Below are 9380 nucleotides of genomic sequence, written 5' to 3' on the forward strand. Positions count from 1 at the left end.
TTTTGGGATAGGCTAGTCTTAGCTGAGTTAGCACCATAGATAAACAGTTCTCTGGCTTGCACAAAGTTCTTTCCTTTTGGTTGTTTTGTTGATTATTATTATTACATTTATTTCCCTTATCCTCTCTGTCCCCTTTCTTCTCTTCCTGAGTTGCCATTTGTTAGGGATTCTGTACACCTTAGCTGAGTCTGCTATAGTAGCCTATAACACATCTCATGACATCAATAATTTGTTTATTCATTAGTCAATAAATTTCACATTTATTCATCAAGTTGGTCATTGTGGCAAATATTTTGAAGCAATTGTATGCACAAAATATGAACTAATTTAGAAATGAGACTGATATAACATTAATAAACCTTCGGTACTTCAAATACTAGTTGATTGTTCTTCCCTATATTTTAGGGTGTTGCCTCCTTTCGATAATTCTTAAAATTATGCATTTTTGCTACAGTGTCATTCTTTGGGTGTCTTGGGGGATGGCCTCCAGATCTTTTTCCAGTTCCAACATTTTCTTTTGATATTGAGCTGAGCCTCAGAGAAGATAATGCTTAATTTGAAAAGAACAGACAACACCTCAAGTTGACTAGAGACCAAAAACATGACATTTTAGAGAAACTTGCTACTGCTTTTTATGGTTCAAGGTTTACCTAGTGACACAGAACTAGCATGTGCAGCTGAGGCCCTAATTCTGGATCTGGATCTGACTGGTTGGAAGGGATGGAAGAAATGCATTAAGTTTAAGACTGGCAACTACAGGACCAAGCTTTGGAAAGCATGTTGTCTATAGGTGTTTGTTAATGCTGGGGAAAGAAGTAGAAGCTCAGGTATTGTGTTCTCCTATGTATATATACTATACAGTTTTTGTACATGATGTATATTAGAATATCAATTTTTGTACACTAAAGTTGTACGCCGAGATCCAGTGGATCACAAATTTCAGATGCTTTTGCTGAAATGTTGAAGGTCTATGACAAACATGTTAGGAGAGTTTTGTGATTGCAAAGTAATTCTGTGGGGTGTGCAGAAACACTGTATAAAGAGTGATTAATTGTCTTGATGAAGTATATCATGGTTCATTCAGTTCTTAATGTTCTTTCTGTTTTGCTACATGAGGATGTCTCAGGTAAGTTTTAAATGTGTACTATAAAGTTTGGTCCAGATAAACTGCTATTTAATACTTCTGAGGAAAGTATACTACATTTTAGAGTCAATGTCATTTTTGAATCATGGCTTTGATTACTGGTGTAGTGGATGCTGGAGCCAACTCCTACAATTAAAACTGAAGTACCACAATACCCCTCACAGAAAGTCTCCTTATCAAGATGCTCTGGAATACCAGTCACTGCCCTGTGGAGCGACCAGACCTTCAGCCCTGAGACATCTCATCACACCCACACTGAGAGGCTTTGTTTGACAAGTACAAGAACACCTTTGGCTCTGCTAAAAGGGTACTCCCTTCTCTTATCAGCTCTTCACACCATTCTGTAAGGAAGGTTTATTACCCCAACAAGATACACGGCCCAAACCTTATGACCCCAGCCATGAACTGGGGGGCAACCAAAGTCATAAATCACCTCATGTGAATGACTTCACAAGCTGGAATACTTAGATCAAGGGAAATATATAAAAGAATAGGTTCTTGAAGGAATATTGGAATTTAATTTTCTCTTTGTGAAAGGCCTTCCCACGAGGAACACAACTAGACTCATGTATGGAAGATGATTTTTTAGTGTTCCATTTGTGTTTTCTCTTTCTTTTAACAAGGTGATATTTCAGACAGATTGTATGGACAATGGATCCATAGCGCCCCTCTGTGACTATAACAGACTTTTCATCTGGACTTGTTAACTATGTACAGCCAACAATGTATCGTTATATACATAACAGGCTCAACATGCTCAATTTGGGATGAAATCTAATTAAGATATCTAAATAAGCTTCCCACTATCTCTCTATCTAATTATGTTAACTTTTCTTAAGCTTGGTTATTTCAGCCAGTCATTAAACCATTATATCCATGTCATAACCCTATTATTCTAGTGTTTGCATATTAACCATTATACATGTATTATTTAGTGATTACCTCCTCATCTCAAGTAGAGAGAGGAAGATTATTTGCAGTATTAATAAGAGTAAAGTTTCTTGGAAAATGTAACTGCTTTCTTACATATAATTGCGTGCTTTATATTACTTATCAGAACATCTATACTGTCTAAATATGTGGACCAAATGGCTCAGGTGAATTAAGTTCCCACCTGTTATAGTTTAAAAGACATCTGTCTCATAACCAAATACCACTATTTGTTTTATTCCCCCATTTCAATTCTTTTTGATGAAAGTTATTTTCTTTTTTTATTTTATCCACCAAAGCCAGAGATGAGACAAAGAGGCATGAATACGTATAAGCAAAACTGATAGTGATCTATCCCTCTCCCCAAGTAAGGGTTATAAATGTCAATGCTCAGGAACAAAGAGTTAGTTAAGGATGGAACAGTTAAGAAGAAGAATAGGGAGTTTTAGGTGGATCCAGAAAATAAGTTAGAACATCTCGTGAGAAGAATGAAATACTTAGAATACTGTCTTATTTTATGTTCATGTTATATTTGGTGTATCTTAAATCGTTTAATTTGTTTTCCACAATTCCATCAAGATAGTGGCATTTTTGTTTACATTGTTGGTAAAGTTAAAATTAATCCTGTTTGGACAACAGTAATTAGTACTAACTGGCAAACCTTAGCTTTCTACAACTTCGTTTAGGATGCACCCTTGCTTTGACACCAGTGAAGTCAAGGAACCATTCATCTCAGCTCTAAACTCTCAATGAAGCTCCTCAGGCTCACCGATCCAGGACAACCTTTGGTACGGGGTTGTTTTAAGATCAAGGTGTCTATAGCAAGTTTCCTTTCCTAGAGATAATCCTGTTCAGGTTAAAATTTTTTCCCATTGCTCATCGATACAACAATAGGAATAGGAATCTCCTCCTCTTTTAGGCAACCCTCCGGCAGTAATGTTCACTACCAGCTCTGTTAACTTCCTGAGATAGGCTAGTCTTAGCTAAGTTAGAACCATAGCTAAACAGCTCTCTGGTGCAAAAATTAATCCCTCTGATCTCAGTTATTGTCTTTGTTGTTGGTTTATTATTATTATTATTATTATTTGATTCATTTTCTTTACCTCTTCCACCCCCTGTCTTTCCTCACTCAGGTGTCACCCATTAGTCTGTATGCCTGAGCCAAGTCCACCATAGTAGTCTATAGCCTGCTTCACAATGTCAGTAATTTGTTTATTCATGGATCAATAAACTTCCCATTTATTCAACAAGTTGGTTGTCATGACAAATATAGTTGAAGCAATGGTATCTGGTCACTGCACGAGATATGAATTCATTTAAGAATGAGACTGATATAACGTTAAGGCAGAGTATGTGGTGTTTTGCTGCATACACAGTCTGCAAAGAAGGTATTTGACAATGTCCTTGTGCATCAGCAGCCAGCAATAGTGTGTACTCTATAGTTGGGCAGTGCGTGTTAACCCAGGATGACCTTTGCCCAATGAGGTGTGTGCCCAAGTGATGAGGGATGTGCAGTGTCTAGGTGGAATGTAGAGCCAATGCGGTGGGCAGTGTGGTGGGTAGTGAGGACATTAGCTGCCTCGACGCTGCGATCCAGATCACATTGCACAGAATTGAAGGGGTGCTGCGCTCCCTCCGGCCAGTGCGTCCACTCCTCAAAAGCAAACTTCATGGTGAATAGCTTCCATTCACTGACTTCGTAAATGCTTACAGATGACCTCAGCTTAGGCAAGAAGTAGGCTTCCGGTCTTACCTTGCTTTCCTTACCTGTGCATTGGGATAACACTGCACTGACTCCCACATTCTAAGGATCTACCGCAACGATGAAGGGCTTGGTGGGATCAGGCTGCTACAGTACTAGAGTATTACAAGACAAGGTTTTGAGGTCCTCAAATGTCTTTTCAGCCTCAGGACTCCACTTTAGCTGCTTAACTTGTCCATGGAGCTGTTCAGTGAGAGGCCTGGCCAGGGTACTAAAAGGACCGAATGAACCGCCAGTAGAAGTTGGCAAACTCCAAGAACCATTGGAGCTCATGCCGAGTCTGGGGTCTCGGCCATCTGGTCACCACATCCACCTTACATGGTTACATGCACATGGAGCCCTCCCAAGTTATGTACCCCAGAAAGCTCACCTCATGGCTGTGGAACTTACATTTCTCCAACTTACGTACAGTAGAGCTGGTTACACAGGAGGGTGCGGCAGACTGCGCACAAGTTATGCGCCTATCAGTCCATGAGGTTATTAATCCATGAGGTTTCCTTCTGCAACAGAGTCTACTAATGCTGCAACAAGAGAAGAATGACCCTTATGCAACTCACAGAAATATAAAACATAGATGGTCTAGAAGAGTAACTCACCAGATCGCCTTTTCTCTTTGGCTCCTCTCACTTGCATTGAACCCTGGTGCCACCCAGCTGCATGGGTTCTTCAGGAGCTGCAGGTGGTCCCGTGGTGGAGTGGGCTCTCATGGAGGAGACGGTCGTAAGTGAGGGCGAGGTGCACCACATCATTCAGGGTCATTGCCTCCTGCTTGCAGGCTAGTTCAGCCTGCAACTCTCCCCACAGATCTCCAAGGAAAGCATCCACTATTACTGGTTCATTCCAGTGGGTCCTAGCTGCCAGTGTCCAAAACTCCATTGCCAATCGTGGACCATGCCTTAGATGCAGCAGGGCCTGGCCACAGATCCTACCCCAGTATGGACAGTGGAAGACTGCCTTGAGTTTTTTAACAAACACAGGGTTTGCGCAGCTCCCCAAATGTGAGCCCTCTCCATGAGTCAAGAAATAACAAAAAAGCTACCTTCGCGTGGTTGGGTAGATGTGACTGGTAGCTCACCCTGTTCACACTGCACCACAAATCCTTCCCAACTTTCAGAACCTGCTGCATACACCTCTGGAGTAGCGATTAGACACCTCACCCCTTCTGGAACCAGAGGAACAGTAGGTCCAGCCACTCTATTCTCAAGAGAGCGAGAGTCAAGGGTAATGTAAAGGAGTCTTTAATCTCCATCAGGCAAATAAAGCAACAAGCTGCAATACAGTGGTAAAAAGAATAGATGCGAATACAGAGTGGGCTTATACCATGCGGGAAGAGCAGTAAGTAGCTCAGTATGCAGATTGAACTTTGGTGGGTTTTTTTAACCTATCGTTTTGTTTTTTTTGTAACATTCACAATATTACCTTATATGCAATCCTTTCATTTGACACCATGGGGATTTTCTAGATGGGTCCTAGATAAACAAATACTTATGAAGCTAAAGCAGGCCAAATTAGTACAGGTACAAGCTCTGCAAGAGCATTTTAACAATGACAGATTAAAAAGGCATTATAGATTGTAGTAAACAGTAGGTTAGCTGTTCAGTATTCAACAGGATCTGTTTTGTGTCTCCATGAAAGATGAGCATAAGCAGACACCTTTTGAAGAGTTTGAAGAGTCCTGAACAAAATATGAATGTTGTCACATGATAACCAAGTTGTTATTTTGCAAGCTTCCTAGAGGTGGGTGGGTGGGGATGTAAGAGCACACTAGAATGCCCCTGCATGCATTTGTCAGCCTTGTTTTCTATAGCAAATACATGAGACAGATCAGTAAAGCTTGCGCACATCATCGAGCATCACTGGTCATTCCAGATTGAACAGGGTTGCTCTGATTAAAATGATGACCTTTGGAACTGTTCATTTGTGAGAACTGTGCCTTTTGCATGTCATTAGGAAGGAAGATTTTGAGGCACTAAATATAAGGAGGAGTCTTCAAAACACAAAGGAAGAGACTTTTGTAGGAATTGTTTAAAGGCCTCAGCTCCTGACCACAAATGCAATTTTTGGTCCTAGATTGGGAGTTACTGGTAGTTAATTTAAGCATTATTGGCTACTTTGTTCTTAGAGCTGACTTGTAGGTTAATGAAAATCTGTAGTACCTGGATTGCATGGGCTCTGATTTGAATGCCATTATTCTATGACATAATTTACAGTGATAACAAAATGCAGGACAGGATTTTGAGTCATGGTCCAAAGCTGAAGCCTTTATTAAAGAGTGCTGCAAGGATACAAATTCTAAACAATGGAATGATAAATATATTTGATTTTATAAATATGGCCCACAAAGACCTGGGTTCTGCTGAGTGTAAGCCTGACAATACCTTTCTAGGTTCCTCCTCATAAGATCTTATACATTTTTAATAGCTCCATTTCCTCCATCTCAATACATTTCTAGTTCAGCCCAGGTACACAATCCAGAATCACAGTAAGCAGAACAGATCAGACACTTAAGTGCTGAAACACAAACACTTACCTTTTAATAAAACCAAATAATTTTGTAAATCTATGCATTATTAAATCATCAAGATATCAGACATGTGGAAAACCTTGAGAAACAATAGTTTTTAGATCTTTTTAGATGTAAATCCACATTATGTTGTACATCTGGAGACATTTCCTTAATAAGCGTAGCAATCCACTTACTTGACATTATAAGGACTGAGTAAAAGTACTGTATAAATGAACATTTACCACAGTATTCTACCCAGCTAGGCATGCTTTCTCTTTGAAACCCAGGACTAGCATTTATGTATTGGAATCTTGTTCTCAAAAAAAGCGTCATTCATGTTACTTGAGGTGAATTAACTGCCCAGTTGTCACTTTCCAAATATCCTGTCAAGGCTTGCTATGGGTTTATATCTCGGTGGTTGACAATAATCTATTTCCTGTCAGCTGAACTGTGAAATTTGAAGGATTTAAACTGTAACAAGAAACGGAAAAAAAACAATGGATGTGCCTGCTTGATATAGGAAGCAAGTAGGCCTGCATAAGATTGCTTCATATGCAAGCACTGAATGAATGTAGATGAAGTATGTATGCCAGAAAATGGTCTTATCATAGTTTAAAGGAGATATTTCTGATGTTATGTCCTACCTTGGTGAGTCTTTTACACTGTTATGTTAACTAAATAGTCCAAATTACTTTCATTTCAATTTAATTTCATTACTTTCATTTTAATTATAAAGGTGACCAATAAAATCATAACTTACAGTACAGGCTAGGGAAATGGAACTATAAAGAGTAAATTATTTAAACTATATAGCTTTAAGCAAATATTTCATGGTTTAATGGACAAACATCTGTATATGAATCCTTGCCAGAACCAGTTGCTTTAGCATTAATAAAGATGCAGTGTTATGTATGCTATATAGGTTTGTGTTTACATCATTTGTTACCAGCCTAGGGTTTGCAATTTATTGTTGTACGGGGTGGAATGCACTTTGCAAAACATTAAGGTACCTATATACACAAAGTTTCTCAGTGAGTATATTAATATATTTCAGTGTGTAATAGTCAGCGCCACTGGATAATTTTCAATTTTACGCTCACATACATCAGATGATTCAATAATGCTTTCAGTAATGCTAAGTGATGAGTTATGCCTTATTAAATGCTCCAAGAAGACCAATTAAAGAAGCATTGTTGATTATCATCAGCTTTAACAAAAAAAGATGTGCAGGTGTGATATATACAAAGGTCAAAATCTGTAACACATACACACACACTCTCTCTCTCTCTCTCTCTCTCTCTCTCTCTCTCTCTCTCTCTCTCTCTCTCTCTCTCTCTCTCTCTCTCTCTCTCCACTCAAGCAAATTTGCCTTTATCAAATAGAATGCACAGATAAATGTTTCTGCTCTATGGTAGTGCATTCCATATGCAGCCTACAGCAGACCTTTAAAAAGCAGTCTACAAACTTAATACTCAGACATTGAATTGCCTAAACTGTAATTATAATTAAATTCACTCCCCTACTCTTATTTTATAAGTGCATGCTGCTCTTACAAATGTAATATATCTACCTTTAACCCAGTAAACTATACTATATGTTATTCTAAACACCAAAACCAAAAAGACACTTTTTTTCTCTGCTCAGTGAGTTTTGTACATCCAATTTCTCTTGCTGGGAAATGAGAATCATGCTTCTGCTCTGCCTGTCTGTGCTGCTGCTTCTTCTTCGAATCCCCGATGTCCATAAACAGCACAATGATCAATACAGTGCTGTAGCACTGAGCGACCTCCCCCATACCTTACTATTAAAGCACTGTCACTCTTTCACAAGCTTATGTTAAATAAGGAGCTATAGGAACACACACTTCCAGAGACTCTGGTTGAGGCCCACCTGTCTGCTCTTTTTAATGTTATGGAGAAAGTGGCAGCTACATTGCATCACTCTTACGCCTTACCCCATCACCAATAATTTTACCACAGAGGTTCTTGGTTGCATACTTGGCATACTTAATCCTGCCATGTTGGAAACTATTCATGTAATTTGAGTTTTCCGGATTTACTGAGTGCCAAGTTGCCTTTGTCTGTTTACAGTGATCTTGGTTATGGGACTGATATGAACTTGAATACTAGTAAAATGTTAAATAGTTTTAAAGAGACACAACAAATGAAACTCTCTGAGGTTCAGATGACAAGCCGATAATACGCATGGCTTCCTAAAGAGCACAATCTCCATGGAGACAGTTGCCTGAGAGATTCTCATGTTTTCTACCTCTTCAAGATATATCCTTGCAAAATATATATAGCAAAAAATGATTAGAAGTCAAATAACTCATATAAAAGGGATCCCGGGAGACTTACCCAAATCTCCATCCTCGTTTATTACTGACATGTGGTGATGCTTTTATGTACATGTCAGACTGGGCAGACTAACCTTAACCTGAAATCATTGCTTCTACTAATTGTTAGCAGTCATAGCTGTAGCAGAAAAGCTGTTATTAGAATATTCAACATTGTTTCAACTGCATTACAAAGCTGCTCTCCTAAGAACAACCGTTTCCAATTTATTTCCACTTAAAACTAAAAATATATTGGCTTGTCAAAGCTAGCATGACCTATGGGTAGAGTAAGCAGTTGACTAGGTCCCCAATAAGGCCTTTATTTGCATCCTTTAGTTTATCAAAAAACTCTACCTTACAGTATAATTTTTAATTGGTTGTCACTGCTCATACAACCAATCAATGGTACTGATCTTGTATGGCCCTCCCTCTGATTCAGACTACCCACTAAATGCTGAGTCTCCAAACCTTAATGCAAGGTTATTGCTTTATGTATTGATGTCACCACCATGTATAATTCAGAATTCCTCAAAAATAAAAATGGCCACATGTGATGTGGGCATTGTCTCTATGTGCCAGGCACCCAGCCTGAGGGACATGCCCACTGCCACACACATACATTTGTTTGTCTCCCAAGGTTCTAGGGGTTTGCCTGTTTCTATCGGCAGTTTATCCAATTATTCAGCACCCTGGCTAAGCCCCT

Source organism: Electrophorus electricus, chromosome 10 (assembly GCF_041902795.1).
Source record: "Electrophorus electricus isolate QZ-2024a chromosome 10, ASM4190279v1, whole genome shotgun sequence".
In the NCBI taxonomy this organism is placed as follows: Eukaryota; Metazoa; Chordata; class Actinopteri; order Gymnotiformes; family Gymnotidae; genus Electrophorus; species Electrophorus electricus.